This window comes from Schistocerca piceifrons, chromosome 8 (assembly GCF_021461385.2).
Source record: "Schistocerca piceifrons isolate TAMUIC-IGC-003096 chromosome 8, iqSchPice1.1, whole genome shotgun sequence".
Taxonomy (NCBI): Eukaryota; Metazoa; Arthropoda; class Insecta; order Orthoptera; family Acrididae; genus Schistocerca; species Schistocerca piceifrons.
In genome coordinates, this window is record NC_060145.1 from 62,808,662 (window position 1) to 62,828,032 (window position 19,371).

Below are 19,371 nucleotides of genomic sequence, written 5' to 3' on the forward strand. Positions count from 1 at the left end.
TTTTATTTCATGCCTCTCTCATTATAGTCAAAGTATTATGCTTATTAATACTGTAACAGATGATGCTTCATTAGGATCATCAGGAAGAATGCAGTCGGTGTTATTCTGGGCTATTTTCGTGAACAGGTCCTGTTATGATTGCAAGGGATAGAAAGCAGTCCATCAGATTTCTGTAGCGCGAGGTGTGATGTCAGTATCCACAGATTTCACGCACGTGGGCTAGATGCGGCTCGCATGTCCTGTTAGGATCGTGAGGGAGATAAAGGAGTCGATCAGACTTCTAGAGTATGAGCTGTGGTGTCAGTATCTACAGGTTCCATGTGCGTGGGCTAGACGTGTCTCGCATGTCCCATTAGAATTGTGAGGCAGAGAAAGCAGTCGAACAGATTTCTACAGCGCGACCTGTGAGGTCAGTATCCACAGGAAGAGAGAGGTTCTTCGTGAGCAATGGTAAACACGTGCACGCATGGCCCAGAGGATGACTTGGCACTTATTTAGATAGACATGTAACGTCAGTATAATACTCGAAGAACTTTAACTGTAGACATTACTTTCACATACCATCGGCAGTGGCGTGACCTGTCATTTTTCACCCCTCCAGACCGCCATATTGGATTACGTCACAGGAGGGTGCGGCAGTGCCCTCTGGTGGCAGTACTGTGTACTAGGCCAGTTTGACTCTAGACCTCAAGTTGGACACACTGGATGACAGTACTGCCCCACATTGTTTAAATAAAGATTGTTTAAACAAAGAGATATGTCCATCCTATCCCACACAGGCTGAATCCTTTTCCTGCCAATTCAAAAAGGAAGAGGTGGCGGTCAGATGACTTAGGTTAGAGAAGGTAGCCCAAGTGCCCTTTTTTCCCGCCATTTCCTTAGGTTAGTGGAGGTAGTTGTAGTGTGTTGCATTGTCCTGATGAAATTTGAAGTTCCCGCAATTTTCTACAGGAGTGGAGGGGGTTTCAGTTAGTGGAGGTAGCTCAAGTGACATATCTTCCTGCCAAAATCTGAACTTCCCACCATGATGTCATTGCGACATTGTCATATCTATCGTCGCCATCTCGAATCAATTTGGCAAGAATGGAGAGTGGGAGAGTGGCTGACACATACTTTGCCCTAATACTACAGCTGTGTGCGGCCCAACGGCAGGTGGGAGATCGTACAGGTTTGCACGGCCTTGTGTCGATGATGACAGACGTCTCGGCCAACGACTTTATCGTACTTTTGTTCACTCCTAGGTCTCCGTAGACATTCTACAAGCGCCTATAAATACGTACGATACACTAGTTTTCCCTCCAAGGATAGTCACTGATAGCTCTCTGTTCGTAATGCACGTCCGTTACAGACGCCATTTAGAAGGTGACACATAGCGCCGCCACCTATCACAACTTCATGGAACCAGACGGGCTGAAACAGGAATATTCCACGACGTCCTACAGCAAATTTCGCACTTTTGCAACAGAACTAGCCGAGAAACAAGTATTGCATTAATTAATGAACGTCCCTAGTAAAATAACTGTACACGTTTAACTCTCATTTCGTTTAACTTTATTCCTTTTAAGTTTCATCTGCAAGAAACGACGAGATTAGGCTGCATTTTCTGATACAGTGACAATAAATCTGTTATTTTTCACAACTCAAAGCCAGCATCGCATCAGCGCGAGTCACGTGTAGCTTTTATAATACGTACAGATGCGTAATTTTGTCGGTTTTGCAACGGCAGTCCGAGTCTATATAAGGGCAGCGGCCGTGTTAGCCTTGGTGAGCTCGGATTGATACGGCGACGACTTCGGCCGCATGCTGAAGGGCGGTATTCATTCCCGATTGAACTGTTTCAAATTTTTCGGGTGACGAGTCTATGGACTTTTAAAATTTTTGCACAAGTTTTCTAGAGTTGCGCTCGTGAACTTTTAACTCTGCACAGCAGAGTGGTTAAACAGTTCTGACATTTCCACATAGCTTCGTCGACATTAAGTCTGTACCGCAGCGGCGTGTCTAAAGACTTCTGAAATTTCTGAATGGATTCGTGGACTTCTAAAAGCTATTCGCAACTGATTTTGCGACCCTTAGCTTTAAAAGGCAACGTGATGTGGCGGACGTAGTGCAGCTTTTGTCGAGCTCGTTTATCAACCTGTCTTTTGTCCCTCGTGGTATTAAGCAAGGACTGAATAAACGTTTCCACTGCTAAACGGCACCCAGATTGTTTCAATGACACCCACTCATTTCATCAGCCATAATCCTGCCCGTAATTTAATAAAATTATGGGAAGTTGACAGGCTGCCGGAGTGACCAAGCGGTTCTAGGCGCTACAGTCTCGAACCGCGCGACCGCTACGGTCGCAGGTTCGAATCTTGCCTCGGGCATGGATGTGTGTGACGTCCTTAGGTTAGTTCGGTTTAGGTAGTTCTAAGTCCTAGGGGATGATGACCTCAGCAGTTAAGTCCCATAGCGCTCAGAGCCATTTGAACCATATTTGGAAGTTGACAGGACAATAACAGGGTTTGCGACGGATGTGGCGCATTCGGGGGGATGACGTCTCAAACCCGCGTCCGGCCGTCCTCATTAAGGTTTTCCTTGATTTCCCTAAATCGCTGCAGGCAAATTCCGAGATGGTTCTTTTGAGCTGGCACGGCCGACTTCCTTCCCCATCCTTGCCTAATCCGATGGGACCGATGAGCTCGCTGTTTGGTCCCCTCTCTCAAAATCAACAATCCAGCATACCAACGGGTGTGTGACTGTCCCCTAGCAACATACGATTCCAACAAAATTTAGAAATCTTTTAAACTCGAAAACAGAACGAGGGAAGAACGAGTGCGTACATGCCTCCATGCGAACCCCAATTTCTCCTATCCTATCTGCGTCGTTACCCGCAATGGATGTTGGCGACAATAGAACCGTTCGGAAATCAGCTTCAAATGCCGGTTCTCTAAATTTTCTGAAAAATTTTCCTCCAAATTTTCCAATTTGACTTCCCGACTAGTCTTCGTAACACTTACGTGTTGTTCGAACCTACCGGTAACAAATCTGGCAGCCAACCTCTGAACTGCCTCGATGTCTTCCTTTAATCCTACCGCGTCGGATCCCAAACACTAGAGCAGTACTGAAGAATAGGTCACACTAGTGTCCTATACGCTGCCTCCGTTACAGCTGGACCAAAAAAATTCTCCCAATAAATCGATGTCAACCACTCGCCTTCTCTACCACAGTCCTCATATGCTCGTTCCATTGCCCTGCAGTGTTAATCCCGGGCATTTAAACGACGAGACAGTGTCAAGCAGGAAGCTATTAATGCTGTATCCGAACATTACGTGTGTGTTTTTCCTACTGATTTGCATTAACTTATATTTTTGTACAATTAGGTCTAGCCGCCATTTATGACACCAAATAGACATTTTGTCCAAGTCATCTTGTATAGTCATACAATCACTAAACCTTTGCACCTTACCATACACCCCTGCAACGTCAGCAAACAACCGCAGACTGTTGCCCACCCTCTCCGCCAGGTCATATATATATATATATATATATATATATATATATATATATATATATATATATATATGGTGCTACAAAAAGATACGGCCAAACTTCCAGGAAACATTCCTCATACACAAAGAAAGAAAATATGTTATGTGGACATGTGTCCGGAAATGCTTACTTTCCATGTTAGAGCTCATTTTATTACTTCTCTTCAAATCACATTAATCATGGAATGGAAACACACAGCAACAGAACGTAGCAGCGTGACTTCAAACACCTTGTCACAGGAAATGTTCAAAATGTCCTCCGTTAGCGAGGATACATGCATCACCCTCCGTCGCATGGAATCCCTGATGCGCTGATGCAGCCCTGGAGAATGGCGTATTGTATCACAGCCGTCCACAATATGAGCACGAAGAGTCTCTACATTTGGTGCCGGGGTTGCGTACACAAGAACTTTCAAATGCCCCCATAAATGAAAGTCAAGAGGGTTGAGGTCAGGAGAGCGTGGAGGCCATGGAATTGGTCCGCCTCTACCAATCCATCGGTCACCGAATCTGTTGTTGAGAAGCGTACGAGCACTTCGTCTGAAATGTGCAGGAGCTCCATTGTACATGAACCACATGTTGTGTCGTATTTGTAAAGGCACATGTTCTAGCAGCACACATAGAGAATCCCGCATGAAATCATGATAACGTGCTCCACTGAGCGTAGGTGGAAGAACATGGGGCCCAATCGAGACATCACCAACAATGCCTGCCCAAACGTTCACAGAAAATCTGTGTTGATGACGTGACTGCACAACTGCGTGCGGATTCTCGTCAGCCCACACATGTCGATTGCGAAAATTTACAATTTGATCATGTTGGAATGAAGCCTCACCCGTAAAGAGAACATTTGCACTGAAATGAGGATTGACACATTGTCGGATGAACCATTCGCAGAAGTGTACCCGTGGAGGCCAATCAGCTGGCCATAGTGCCTGCACACACTGTACATGGTACGGAAACAACTGGTTCTCCCGTAGCACTCTCCATACAGTGACGTGGTCAACGTCACCTTGTACAGCAGCAACTTCTCTGACGCTGACATTAGGGTTATAGTCAACCGCACGAAGAATTGCCTTGTCCATTGCAGGTGTCCTCGTCGTTCTAGGTCTTCCCCGGTCGCGAGTCATAGGCTGGAATGTTCCGTGCTCCCTAAGACGCCGATCAATTGCTTCGAACGTCTTCCTGTCGGGACAACTTCATTCTGGAAATCTGTCTCGATACAAACGTACCGCGCCACGGGTATTGCCCCGTGCTAAACCATACATCAAATGGGCATCTGCCAACTCCGCATTTGTAAACATTGCACTGACTGCAAAACCACGTTCGTGATGAACACTAACCTGTTGATGCTACGTACTGATGTGCTTGATGCTAGTACTGTACAGCAATGAGTCGCATGTCAACACAAGCACCGAAGCCAACATTACCTTCCTTCAATTGGGCCAACTGTAGGTGAATCGAGGAAGTAAAGCACATACTGACGAAACTAAAATGAGCTCTAACATGGAAATTAAGCGTTTCCGGACACATGTCCACATAACATCTTTTCTTTATTTGTGTGTGAGGAATGTTTCCTGAAAGTTTGGCCGTACCTTTTTGTAACATCCTATATATATATATATAAAAAACAACTGCGGCCCAGTCACACTTCCCTGGGACACTCCTGAGGATACTATTGTCTCAAATTAACACTCGCCGCCGAGGACAGTATACTGGGCTCTATAACTTAAGAAGTCCTCGTACCATTCAGTTTTCTGTGAACCAGTTCCACATGCTCGTACCCTCCTTAGTGGTCTGCAATGGGGCACCGTCTGAGATGCTTTCCGGAAATCTGGAAGTATGGAATCTGTCTTTTGCACTTCATCCAAAGTTCGTAGTATCCCTCTAAACTAAGTGATCAGCTTTATTTACGAAACGCAGAAAGCGGAAGGGAACCGCAGATCGTGCTTTTATGCCCGAATGTCCGAACGTCAGTAATCCCGGTCCAGGCCGTCACCTGTCAGGCTCCAGTAAACGCTTCGCGCTGTTGCTGGGACGCTGGACCGTCACCGGCGCTGCAGTACCAGCCGCACAGCTGATGTACGGAACGGGAAGTTGCGGGGGCGGGGGTGGGTGTCGCTGAATGTTTATTGCGGCGCCCGCGGTTTTAATTAACCCGGGATTCGGGCGGTGATTGCGGCCGCGTGCCGCTGACGTGCCGCCAGAATTATTACGCTTCGGGCTTTGCTTTTTATTATTTTTGTCCCGATTTCCCCGGTGTTCTCCCTGGAGCCGGCCCCATTTTATTTTTGAATTAATCGCGGAAATGAGTGCAATGCATCACCGATATGGACACGACACGGCGCTACGGGGTTAATCCCTCCGCAGTCCGAGACTCTGTATTTAACTCAGTCCTGCGCGCCCTAAACGGCAGAATCCGGGATTAGCCCAGGACGGAATAGAGTTGTTTAGCTTTTTATACTTGGCGTCCCTGCGAAGATCTCGTTTCGCAGCCAGATTCCAAGCGAAACGAGCATCTGTATTTCTCGTTTCTGGGTCATGTACAGTGATGTACAAAGCTTAATGACGAAAGTAACTTGCGCGTGGTGACCTGCGTCACTTCTAACATTGTTATCGATATGACCTAGAATTGTCTCATTTAACTTCTTTGGTGGTTTTTATTCAGCGTGACTTCTGTATCACCGAACTCTTTGTTGTAACATCCGTGTAAATGATTCATTCGTTATTTGTGACTATTTACGTAATTGTGATTGATCTACGGATGTAATTTTAAAAAAAGTAATATGATGTAAAAGAATGAAAAATGTTAAAAATTTACTTGTAATAATGGTTCAGGCTTACGCGAAGTAGCTTTGTTGTAATCCAAAACTTGAAGTACCTCCGCAACGGATCTGGATAGGCGGGAATAGAAAAGGTGGATCTGGTGGTCGAATTGCAAGGCTCCTTTGGGGCAGGAGTCTCTCGGTGGCTAGCAGGCGAAGTGTGTTATAACAATACCTCCACTAACAGTTAATTAGTTCAAAAATTATCACGTCGCGCTCTCAAAGTATGATCTTTTTATTGCGCAACTAAAAGCTCTTTAATGTGGCAGGTATTGCTACATCAATTGATTACAGTCACTGAAGAAAATTAACAATAATATCACTTATCTTGCATTTCCAATCCAACGACGATCTCGCTCTAGCTTTGGCTCGTAATTAAAAATGTTGTCTAGGTAGCGTGACTACCGCTGTTGGTGTGAAAGGCATTCGGATGTTAATTACGGCAACTTGAAGAACTTACGAAGACAATCTTTCAGGATTAATTTGATGATTTATGTTTTTCATTGCAATGTGCTTCATATCTTTTTAAACAATGGTCACTTGAAAATAATTCTTCACACTCACTTTTCACAGAAATTCGCATTTATTAAACTTCTTATACTTTCGCATGTTCAAAACATTACTCCACCATACAATTTCTCAGCCGTTACTGCTCTTAATAAAACTCACAATAGTTTCCATTGTCCACAACTCAGACTCATCTTTTCCATTTCCAACACAAAGTCAAGACTGTTCATATTATTCAACACAAAAACTTGACTACTCTGTACACTTCCGCGCCAAAAGTCACAAGCCAGCCTCAAAGATAACAATAATTACAAAGATATTTACACTAGATATTATATCGATTTCAACATCTCAAAATTTCGACGTACCTATTAAAAAAAATGAAACCAAATTTGAATAGAGTGAAAAATATTGGACATTACGTAGTAAAATATTCATTAATCTACGGTATCGAAAAATTGGGTTGGCGGGTGGTAATGGTTTCGCAAATAAAGAACCATTACAGTGTGCATCTTGTGAACCGGACGAGGTGAGAAGAATCGAAGATTATATATTATAGCCTCGGATGTGGATGTAATTCTGCTTATCATTAACGGCTAAAATGTTTCTCCTTTCACATACTTCTCATTACATCCGTAGCAACGACAGTACAACAACGCAGATCTTACTAAAACTCAAACGTGAAGAAACGTATGCAAAACAAGGCGAATACGTGTAATATGCAAGTTTCGCAAGACAAGCAGTGTCGTCCCAGAATAACGTGATTAGCCCAGTTTGATGTTGAGAGCATGCGCAGTAGGCTGTGCTCACTGTATATACTCTATGTGTGGCACAGCCCGGGGACCCGGCCCACAGCGAAGTGGCCAAGCGGTTCTAGGCGCTACAGTCTGGAACCGCGCGACCGCTGCGGTCGTAGGTTCGAATCATGCCTCGGGCATGGATGTGTGTGATATCCTTAGGTTAGTTAGGTATAAGTAGTTCTAAGTTCTAGGGGACTGATGACCTCACATGTTAAGTCCCATAGTGCTCAGAGCCATTTGAAACATTTTTGTTCCGTTAGGTCTGGATGGAACTCTGGACAGGACAATCCATTTCAGGTATGTTATTGTGCACAAAAAATGCCGATTTATGACAGGAAGCAATGTCATGTTGATACAATCGGACATCGTCTCCGAACTGTTAGTCTGCTATAATCAGTACACAATGCTGTAAAATACATTCATATCCTTCCACATTTAGCGTTTTTTAAGCAACCTAACCACGAAAAAATACGCGTACCGTACCACCACCTCCTCGGTCTATTACTGTTGACTCTGCACCGGCAACCGAAGTGAATATTCCATCGTTTTATGTTTTCCTTCTCTTTCTCCGAAGGATGACCACAGCACATGCCAAAACTGTACAGAACAACTTTATCTGTTGAAACGTCTTGTCAGATTTAAACTGTGTGCCCGACCGAGACTCGAACTCGGGACCTTTGCCTTTCGCGGGCAAGTGCTCTACCAACTGAGCTATCCAAGCACGACTCACGCCCCGTCCGCACAGCTTTACTTCTGCCAGTACCTCGTCTCCTACCTTCCAAACTTTACAGAAGCTCTCCTGAACATTTGCCCGCGAAAGGCAAAGGTCCCGAGTTCGAGTCTCGGTCCGGCAAACAGTTTTAATCTGCCACGAAGTTTCATATCAGCGCACACTCCGCTGCAGAGTGAAAATATCATTCTGGAACTTTATCTGTTTGTAACTTTGTTAAATGTTTTTGTATTACCATCGTAGACAGAAGCCGGGATTTAGAGGCTACACCAGGAAACATGTTGCTTCATTAAATAATTTAAGTAATCAACAAACGAAAAAATGGCTGACATTGAAATAAGCGCCCAAGGAATAGAAAAGCGACTGGAATCACTCAACAGAGGAAAGTCCACTGGACCTGACGGGATACCAATTCGATTCTACACAGACTACGCAAAAGAACTTGCCCCCTTCTAACAGCCGTGTACCGCAAGTCTCTAGAGAAACGGAAGGTTCCAAATGATTGGAAAAGAGCACAGGTAGTCCCAGTCTTCAAGAAGGGTCGCCGAGCAGATGTGCAAAACTATAGACCTATATCTCTGACTTCGATCTGTTGTAGAATTTTAGAACATGTTTTTTGCTCGCGTATCATGTCGTTTTTGGGAACCGAGAATCTACTCTGTAGGAATCAACACGGAATCCGGAAACACCGATCGTGTGATATCCAACTCGCTTTATTTGTTCATGAGACCCAGAAAATATTAGATACAGGCTCCCAGGTAGATGCTATTTTCCTTAACTTCCGGAAGGCGTGCGATACAGTTCCGGACTGTCGCCTGATAAACAAAGTAAGAGCCTACGGAATATCAGTCCAGCTGGGTGGCTGGATTGAAAAGTTTTTAGCAAACAGAACACAGCATGTCGTTATCAATGGAGAGACGTCTACAGACGTTAAAGTAACCTCTGGCGTGCCACAGGGGAGTGTTATGGGACCATTGCTTTTCACAATATATATAAATGACTTAGTAGATAGTGTCGGAAGTTCCATGCGGCTTTTCGCGGATGATGCTGCAGTATACAGAGAAGTTGCAGCATTAGAAAATTGTAGCGAAATGCAGGAAGATATGCAGCGGATAGGCACTTGGTGCAGGGAGTGGCAACTGACCCTTAACATAGACAAATGTAATGTATTGCGAATACATAGAAAGAAGGATCCTTTATTGTATGATTATATGATAGCGGAACAAACACTGGTAGCAGTTACTTCTGTAAAATATCTGGGAGTATGCGTGCGGGACGATTTGAAATGGAATGATCATATAAAATTAATTGTTGGTAAGGCGGGTACCAGGTTGAGATTTATTGGGAGAGTGCTTAGAAAATGTAGTCCATCAACAAAGGAGGTGGCTTACAAAACACTCGTTCGACCTATACTTGAGTATTGCTCATCAGTGTGGGATCCGTACCAGATCGGGTTGACGGAGGAGATAGAGAAAATCCGAAGAAGAGCGGCTAATTTCGTCACAGAGTTATTTACTAACCGTGACAGCGTTACGGAGATGTTTAGAAAACTCAAGTGGCAGACTCTGAAAGAGAGGCGCTCTGCATCGCGGTGTAGCTAGCTGTCCAGGTTTCGAGAGGGTGCGTTTTTTGGATGAGGTATCGAATATATTGCTTCTCCCTACTTATACCTCCCGAGAAGATCACGAGTGTAAAATTAGAGAGATTCGCGCGCGCACGGAGGCTTTCAGACAGTCGTTCTTCCCGCGATCCATACGCGACTGGAACAGAAAAGGGAGGTAATGACAGTGGCACGTAAAGTGCCCTCCGCCACACACCGTTGGGTGGCTTGCGGAGTATAAATGTAGATGTAGATTTTGTGACTAACTGCGGTTCCTGAAAAACCTTTTCGTATTTTGAAACAGTCACGGTCGATTAACAGTGAATATCTTCAACCAACTACGTATCAGTCCCACAGAGATCGTGCAGACAAAACGAACAGAGCACGGGGCCATACAAACAGTCATTCATTCCGCCTTGAAAACCGAACGGAGCGCCAAAGACGTAATACAGGGTGAGTTCAAAAGGACTTTACCACTTTGGAACGATATAGAAATTTATTCAGATAGCTTATGGAATCGGTAGATGTGTCATTTAAGAGCTAACAGCCCAAGTTTGATTCACGTAGTGCATCAGTACCCCCATTTGCCACCAGGAGCGCCAGCTTAGTACACAGTTAAAATGGCTACTTTCACTGGTGCGGAGCATGCTCGCTGTGTGTTTTCGTTTCATGAAACGAATTCTGCAACAACTGTTAGGCGTAAATTTCTTACGAAAGATGTTGAAGAGAGTCCAAGTAGGCCTAAAATTTATTTGAGACTGGTTGTTCACTGCGACATGATGAGCTACCATGTTGCCTGCGTGTTGATGATTATGTCTATCAGGTTGGGCAGAGTTTTGCTGGCAGTCCACAAAAATCAACTCGACGTGTGTCTCCCAGGACTGGCATTCCACAAAAGGCTGTCTGACAAGCGCTGCGTAGACGTTTACACTTGAAACCCTACGGATTCACAATGGCGCAGCACAATACTGATGCAGATACTGTTGCTCGTGGGGAATTCTGTAGGGAAAGGCTGCATTCGATAGAGGACGACGAGACAATCCTGGACACAGTAATCGTCAGAGTTGAGTCAACATTTCATATGAGTGCCGTGCTAAACACCCACAACAGCAGAATATGGGGCAGCGAAAATCCACCTGCAACCCTGGAACACGTTCGCGACACCCCAAAGTTAATGTTTTGTGCCGTTTGTGAACTGAAAGTGTACAGTCCTTTCTTCCTCACGGAGAAAACTATCACTAGTACTGTGTATCTGGATATTGTAATGTCTCTTGCAGCGATCTCTCCGCGATATTTTCAGAAATTTTATAAATTATATAACTCAGTACATATCTCGAAATATCCCTTCTTATCTCACCGATTATCAATGCAAAGTAGTTTCAAGCCCAATTATTCCTTAGAGCGTCCATTTACTCCATGGAATAGCTTCTCTGCTATCTATGTTTTCTCTTAGGAAAAGAATGAAGGAATTCTTGCCAATTAGTCGTGAAAGGAGGAGGATGTATATGTATGTATTATTGGGCTAGTCGCCATCTTGATGAGATTCTGGGTGAGAAGGAATTTAATACATGAACTAAACTAAAGTAAGTGTGTTCGCGTATTATTTAACTGATTATTATCGACAGTGTCTGCTTACTGCGCTGTGTTCACGGGATCAGTGGGGAAAGTCTGATTTACACTGGACGAACCTGCCGTTTTGTATGCTCAAGATATCCAGTTATTTCAAATAAATAGGCTAACACGGTCTTACCAGCACATCTCCGGTCTTCCCCATGTGATCACCGAAAGTTAATAATTATTACAAATGTTTCCAGGAGATCGACTGACAATTTTCGTCGCACCGAGACTTCGAAATTGCTTCACTGCCTTATGGAATTTAGGTTAAGCTCAATTTAATCAGGATAGAACAGTATTGAATTGTGTGAATGTGATAAGCCTGCTTTGTGAATGAAAATTCCCTTAATATACGCATGTTTTTACTATCCTGATCAGTGAAGCTAAATCAGGCCGGTGTGAGAGAGGTTTTTAAATTTCAGATCACACAAAAAAATATTAAAATATGCTTGAAAACTTTCAAATTCCACAGATCAATGAACATGACCGAGACGGGATGGTTTAGTATCAGCAAGACGGTGCGCCACCTCATTTCCTCACGGAAGTTCGAGGTCTCCTCGATATTAACTTCCCAGAGCTGTGGATTGGCCGTGAAGAGCCATTCGCATGGTCACCCCGCTTCCCAGATTTGACACCTCTGGATTTCTTTCTCTGGGGTTTCATTACAGACCGTATGTCTGTTCCTATCCTAGCAAACAATTTAGCCGACTTGAAAGACCGAGTCTACGATGCCGTTACAAAAATTACGCCCGATTTTCTACAAAGAATGTGGGAAGAAATTTATTACCGGTGGGATGTTTGTCGCATCACAAATGGTAGTCATGTCTAACCAAAATGACACTTGACACTTAAGTGAAACTTGAGGTTGTTTGCTACAAAATGACACATGTACCGATTCTGTAAGTTATCATAAGGGGAGACGGTGGCAGTCTTGCTCTGATATTTTTGTAAATCCCTACCTCTGTAATTTTTTGTTCAATCTCACTGACATTTTGCACACTTATGTATAGGGATCCAATATACTACAAATAATTTTTACAGAATTGTTAATAAAATTTTAATGCTGTGAGAGAATTTTGAATTTTTTGTTACATAATTATTTTAAGGTGCACTTCTTCATTATTTCCAGGCAAATTTGGAAAGTTTTTTCTATGATAAAGTAATCTACACTAATAACGTACAATTAAGTGCAGTAACTTTTAGGTAAATTATTTCTATTATTTCTACTATATTTTGGGTTTTCGTTATGTTATCAGCGTATAACTGTTTATAATGTCTAGATTAAACTTTGTTCCACTTAAGTAGTTCTTCCATGGAAAAGAATAGGTGTGCCAAATTTCATCGAAATCCTTCCAATAGTTTCTCATGAATGTGTTCCTGAAAGAAGAAAACCTTAAGTTGCGGAAAAGTAGTTTTAAAGTTTGGATGAAATGTTTTAAAAATATTTTTGTCATAACTTAGCTAAAACTGGCCATATCCATATTCCAGTTCTTCCTCATTACCCTCTGCAGCTCTTTTAGCTCTTATGCTCCTTTGCCTAGCAATTTTTTCTACATTCTGTACTGAAGTCTCCTCCTTCGCGATTCGTTGCTCATCGATGATCCGCAGTATCTGCTCACTGAAGACTCCAGGTGTAAAGCCCTACTTTCTGAGGATGTGAAGTCTTGCAAACATTCCCATCATTAAACACTGCTGCAGCTTCCAAATCGGAAATCTTCACTACGAAATTGGAGACAAACACAGTCTTTGGACATCTCTTCCGAATAAGAGTACTGAAACTTTCATCAGGATTTTGCGCTTTGCCATGCGGCCGGCTATTTGTCTAACAGTTCTGGTGAGGCCGGTGCACGAGAAGTTGGCTTAATAGTCACTGCAACCTCGTAAGGAAGGTTGTTTTTGTGGCTGTAAACTTCCCCTCTTTCCTTGTTTTTCAGAAATTTGCACCATTCATTAGAACATAGGCTTTGTTGACGCGTAGTATCTATCGACAAGTAATGAAACCAAATGTGTCATACTGTCTCCCGCATACTACCCAAACCTGTGAGGTTATTTCTAATTTCAGCACCATAATAGACTTGCAGACTGTCAGTACAGTGAAAATATTTAAATGGCCATGAGAATATGTAATCTCTGCAGATTCGACAGACTGACGACCGCCAGGTTCTGAGCAGCTGCTTCAACCTTTCGTATTTTCTTTTTCCTGTAGCAGTTCCTTGTACTTTTGTACTGTGTTGTACACAAAAAAAATCACAGCCTTCTAAAGCTATATTTTCCAGTTTCACTGCGTACCTCGAAAAGTGGGCATGGCATACTTGTCATGTTGGAAATAGTTGTGGTAGCAGGGAATGTCTGCACCAAAGTATTGTTGGCAAGAGAGACTGCAAATTGATATGATTTTAAAAAGGGCGGGAGAGACCGCGTATGGATATACATTTTAAGAAAAGAGCGGGAAAGATCGCGCATTGATACATTTTGTAATGGTAGCAGGGATTGTCTGCACGAGAAAGCATTGTTGGGAGCAGAGAGAGCACTTTGGCGTTCGTAGGAAGTCAGTAGTAAGCGAGATGTGAAGCGAGTCGGTGGCAGGTCTGAAGCGAGAGGTTGAGAGGAGTAGTGTGCCTGCCAGCCACCAGCTATGATTTACAAGAGATTATAAACGGATGTACAGAGACAACAACTAACTATTATCATAAGAGGAACTAATATTATTGAATTATTTTCTTTGCGAAACTCAAGACTACTGAAGGTATGTTTGCGCAATGCTAGTTGTAAGATTATTGTAAAAAGTAAGTCCCATTTGAACGTTTGTAAAATTATTTCATTGCCAACAGTAAATATTTGAACCGTTTTCAGAATATAATTAATTTTTGCCATCAATGTTGCATTACTGATTATAATCCATCCCAAAAAACCTTCGACGTGAAACTTTGCAAAAATTTTATTGTTGTCAAGAAAAAGTGTAACTATGAATTACTTAACTTCAGTCAAATTAATTAAAGAATAACGTAGCTTTGCTATTAAAGAATAACGTCATATTTGGTTATAAATACAGCCACTTATTATGACAGCCCACCAGCAGTTACTAGAGTATAGTAAACCAGAGTAAGTATATTCATGTCGCAGTTTGATGTAGCAGTCAGATGGCGATCCGGTAACAGTAAAAAAGGTAAGGAACAGTTTTGGGTTATTGCAGATAACGACTGAGGGCCACGACGACGACACATTCTATGTTTCGTCGAAATAATCGGAAAATCACTTTTAATAAGCAGCAATTAAATTTGTATGCGAAGATTGAGAAAGAGAATAAATTTCAAAGCGAAGATTTCATTTGTTATTATTAAGCAAGAGATAGAAATCCTAAGGAAAGGTTTCATAGGTTATTGTAGAAGGGGAGGTTGAGTAACAAATGAGATATAGAGGAGACGGGAAGGTTCGAACATTTAAAGTTCGAATTTCAAAGAAAACAATTGGGATAATAATGTCAATTAGATTTATTTTCAAATAAACAAATAAAAAAATTTTGATTTTTTCATGATTTCCGCCACCGTCTCGTCTAAATAAGTTTCTGTATCGCTTCACAGTTAAAGTCGTTTTTGATTCACCCTGTATATTGTACGACAGAAGATTCCCTCTGGGACGCAGTTGGGAGAGTAAAGCAGTCGATGGCGGCTGTGCTGCGCCGTGCCGTGCGAGTAGCGGCGGTGGCGGGGGCGGCGTCGGAGGCGGACGCCGCTCGTCTCCGGCCGGAGGCGGACGCGGCGTTCCGGAAAGCAGGAGGCCGAGCGCCGCCCCCGCAGCCGCAGCGCCGCGCCGTGACGGTCGGGACGCAGCGGCGTACACCGCAGCCTGCCGGCGTCCACCTACCCCCTGCCTACTGTTCACGGGGTCCGTGTTTACACGTGTAGTGCGTCTGTCACTGTCGCAGCTGCTCCATAGCGTATAAATATCTAAGGCGTGTCAACACGCGGATGCGCAGAGCGAACATCTGCTGCAGCTCAAGTTGAGGCGTAGCGCCGTATAAAGATCCTCCCTTGGAGGCGGTTAAGTGGGAGATGTGTCTCAGATCTGGATAGTGACAGATGGTGATGCGAGACTGGACGCGCACGTAGTTTATGTATCAGCCGATAGAGGACAGTATTGGATAGGGGACTATGATTTTAGTTTCAATTGTGCCCACTAGAGTGCACTAAAGTAATAGAATGTTTTTCATAAACTCTTCTAGTATTTTCATAAAGTGTTATTATGTCTTTTTGTGTATGTAAAATGTGATAAATGTGTTTTAGCAGTATGAATGATGCGTGAGTGCGGTTTAAGGTTAATATGAAGATAATTGTTTAAGGATTTATGTAGTAGGATTTTGTGGGGGAACATTTCGAAGAAGTATGGATATGGACAAAGGGGATTTTTGTAGAATAGATTTGTAAAGTAAGTTTATGGTAAAGTGGAAGTTAATTCAGGTATAAATGACAATAGTAAATAACTTTATGCAAAAGCAAAACTTCAGCGTATTAGATAATTACGTCGGTAAAAAGTACAGTCGTTAGGTTTACTATTTTGCCATTGGTTGTGGATGAAAAGCGCGGACTGACGCGGAGACTGTTGTTATGCTATTGGCTGTTGAGTAAACTGACCAATGGGAAATCAGTATTCTTCGCGCGCCTTATCTCTGCTGGTAGAGACGACTTAAGAGTATTCTAGAAAGAGTCGAAGCCTAGCCATGAAAGAGATCGAACGTGTGCAGTAGTAGTTCCGGCGGAAATGATAAGTTGCCGGATCTAGCAGTGTTTCGCATATCAAAAGTGTTGGAAAGTGACGGCATAATTATGCTGATGTGTGTGTGTGTGTAGAAATTTCGGAATTTTTAAGTGAATTTTGTGACGAGATAAGACATATATTCCGCGTGGCGTATTGAGCAGGTCGGTGGCTAAAAACTGTGACTGCATTTGGTACCGACAGACTTAATATTTCGCGTGCATTATCTATCAAAAACAATCAGTATTTTTGTAACTATTACGTTTTCGGGAAATGCAACACCATAAACTTGCTAACGTGAGTGAAAGAGCTTGTGAGTGACTGTGTTAAGACTAGCATCGGCTTGGCAGCGATACTTGTTCATCTAAGTTTCAGAATATATTGAGGACAAAATTTCCAAACTTTCATTTGTGTGAAAACTTTCTCCCGAAACGTAGATTAGTGACTTAAATGGCAGCCTAGTTCACGTCGAAGTACAGTAGGTTTCACTCGGCTTTCCTACTGATGATCTGCTGAGACAATGTTCACAGGTAGGTGCAGGTTCGTCGTGAAGGGACGGAAAGACCCGCGCCGCCGCAAAGTCACGTGATTTTAGGACGGCGCTTTTCAGCACGTATAGTGCTTAGCGTATTTTGAGTGTCATTACTTCGCCGCTACAGATAAATCACCTTCAGATGTACCGTGAATCTTTGTATATGCGTTTTACAGACATCTTAACAATTTCATGTCAGGAACAGAAGTTGGATTAAAGATGGCATTAATTGGCCGGGATATCCCATTCGGGGTTCTGCCGCCGTATTTCAAGTGCTTTTAGATGACGTCACTTCCGCGACTTGCGTGATTATGATGATGAAGGACACACAACACCAAGTCCCCTGCCGGAAATCGAACCCGGGCCCCATTGCGTGGTAGGCGGTAACGCTACGCTGCGCTACGGAGGCGGACGGATTAAAGATGTGAAGACCAATAACACTGTGCTTTTTCGCCACAGTATCGTAGCACAGATCCCGTTTTATTTGTTTTTTTTTTTCGGTAGCGGGATAAGAACCCAGAGCCAATTATATTGTTTTACTTTTGCTATTGCACTTAATCATATTGTCGAATCTCTGTTCCAGTTAATTATGTTAGAGTGACACTGTCGACAGCGTCGAAGTGTCAAGAAAAAACAACGAATTTAGAACTCTGGAACTGTTACAGCAAAGTCGGTAAACGATTTGCACCATCTGCTTCTCCATATGCTATAGGTTGTCTGAAGATGACTGATAGAAACGAAAAAGGTGATCTACATTTATTTTATCGGCTGCGAGAAAGCTTTCAAAAAGAGTCAACTGGAGTATGCAGCTGAGAATTTTAAAAGAGGTTGGTATATAAACTTTGAAAAAAAAAGGTTAATATAAGCAAAATGCGGAAATTTTACTTTTTTACATAAAGCAAAAAGTGACAGGATTGGGACTGAGGAGAAGAAAGCTGTGACCACTGCGAGGAGTCTACAGGAACGATCCTTATTGTCGCCGAAAATGTTCAACATTTCAAATGGTTCAAATGGCTCTGAGCACTATGGGACTTAACATCTCTGGTCATCAGTCCCCTAGAACTTAGAACTACTTAAACCTAACTAACCTAAGGACAGCACACACATCCATGCCCGAGGCAGGATTCGAACCTGCGACCGTAGCAGTCGCGCGGTTCGGGACTGAGCGCCTGAACCGCTAGACCACCGCGGCCGGCTGTTCAACATTTATAGACAGTAATTGATAGATAAGGGCGAAGAGTGCGAAAGACGCATTGTTATTGGACGAGACAGGATAAAGACTTTAAAATACGCTAATGATGAAGCAGTGCTGGCGCAACTAGAACACCTACACCAGATGATGATGATGATGACGACGATGATGAGTATTGTAGTAACGGACGAGGAGAATGTAATGAAGATAAGAACAGGAAAGACAACGAAAAAAATACGCAAGTATAATCCTTCCTGTACTTGGGAAGATTAATGTCATGGAACTGAAGCTATACAGAAGAAACAAGGAGAAGGATATCTGCGGGAAAGAGAGCATCTGTAAAGTTGAAGCAGTTACAACAGGTAGACGAATTCTAATGGAGGTGAGGGGAAGACCGCTAAATGCTATGGTCAGAATGTCGTGTTATACAGCAGTGGATCACGAGCATTTTAAAAAGAGAGGGCCGCCGCTGTGGCCGAGCTGTTCTAGGCGCTTCAGTCCGGAATCGCGCTCCTCCTACGGTCGCAGGTTCGAATCCTGCCTCGGGCATGTATGTGTGTGATGTCCTTAGGTCAGTGCGGTTTAAGTAGTTCCAAGTCTAGGGGGCTGATGACCTCCTCAGATGTTAAGTCCCATAGAGCTTAGAGCCAATTGAATCATTTGAAAAAGAGAGAAGGAATATTTAGAAAGTACTGAAATGCTGCTATGGAGAAGAATGCTTACAGTGAAGTGGACTGACCGTCTTTAGAATGAAGAAATAATGGAGAAAATAGGGGAAGAAAGGAGATGATTGAAAGTAATCAGAAAGACGAAAAAAATCTTTGCTGGGACATACACAGCGTAGTATTTGTCTGGAACGAGGGAGAAGTGGAAGGAATGACAGAGAGAGAGAGAGAGAGAGAGAGAGAGAGAGAGAGAGAGAGAGATGAGAAGAGAAATGGAATGATGGACGGCATTAAAAGAGGACCACCTTACAAGAAGAAGAAAGCAATTAATGCACAATATGAAGAACACTGCTCCTATCACGCTCCTCTGGAGTGCAAGAGGTACTTCAGTGCTTGTAAATGACTCTGCTCCGCGTCAGGAAAATTTCTATCCATCCGCAAACCTGGTTAAATAAGCCATGGTGACGTATCTTCTCTAAAATACATCGATGAGGCTATGAATCAAAATCTCGTTTTTAAACGCTATATATAAAAAAAAAAGCACCAACTTGGTTCCCTCTGCCCATAGCACTGAACACATCGTGTGTGAGGAGAACAACTCACGTTTCACGTGGTTGATGATCC

At 43.2% G+C, this 19,371-nt stretch overlaps 1 non-coding gene across 1 annotated transcript; it reads right to left on the reverse strand.

Annotated features, from left to right (window-relative positions):
• Positions 1-8,310: 8,310 nt before the first annotated feature.
• On the reverse strand, positions 8,311-8,383 carry Trnas-cga. The gene has a single exon. It is a non-coding gene; the product is annotated as a tRNA-Ser (tRNA).
• Positions 8,384-19,371: the final 10,988 nt, after the last annotated feature.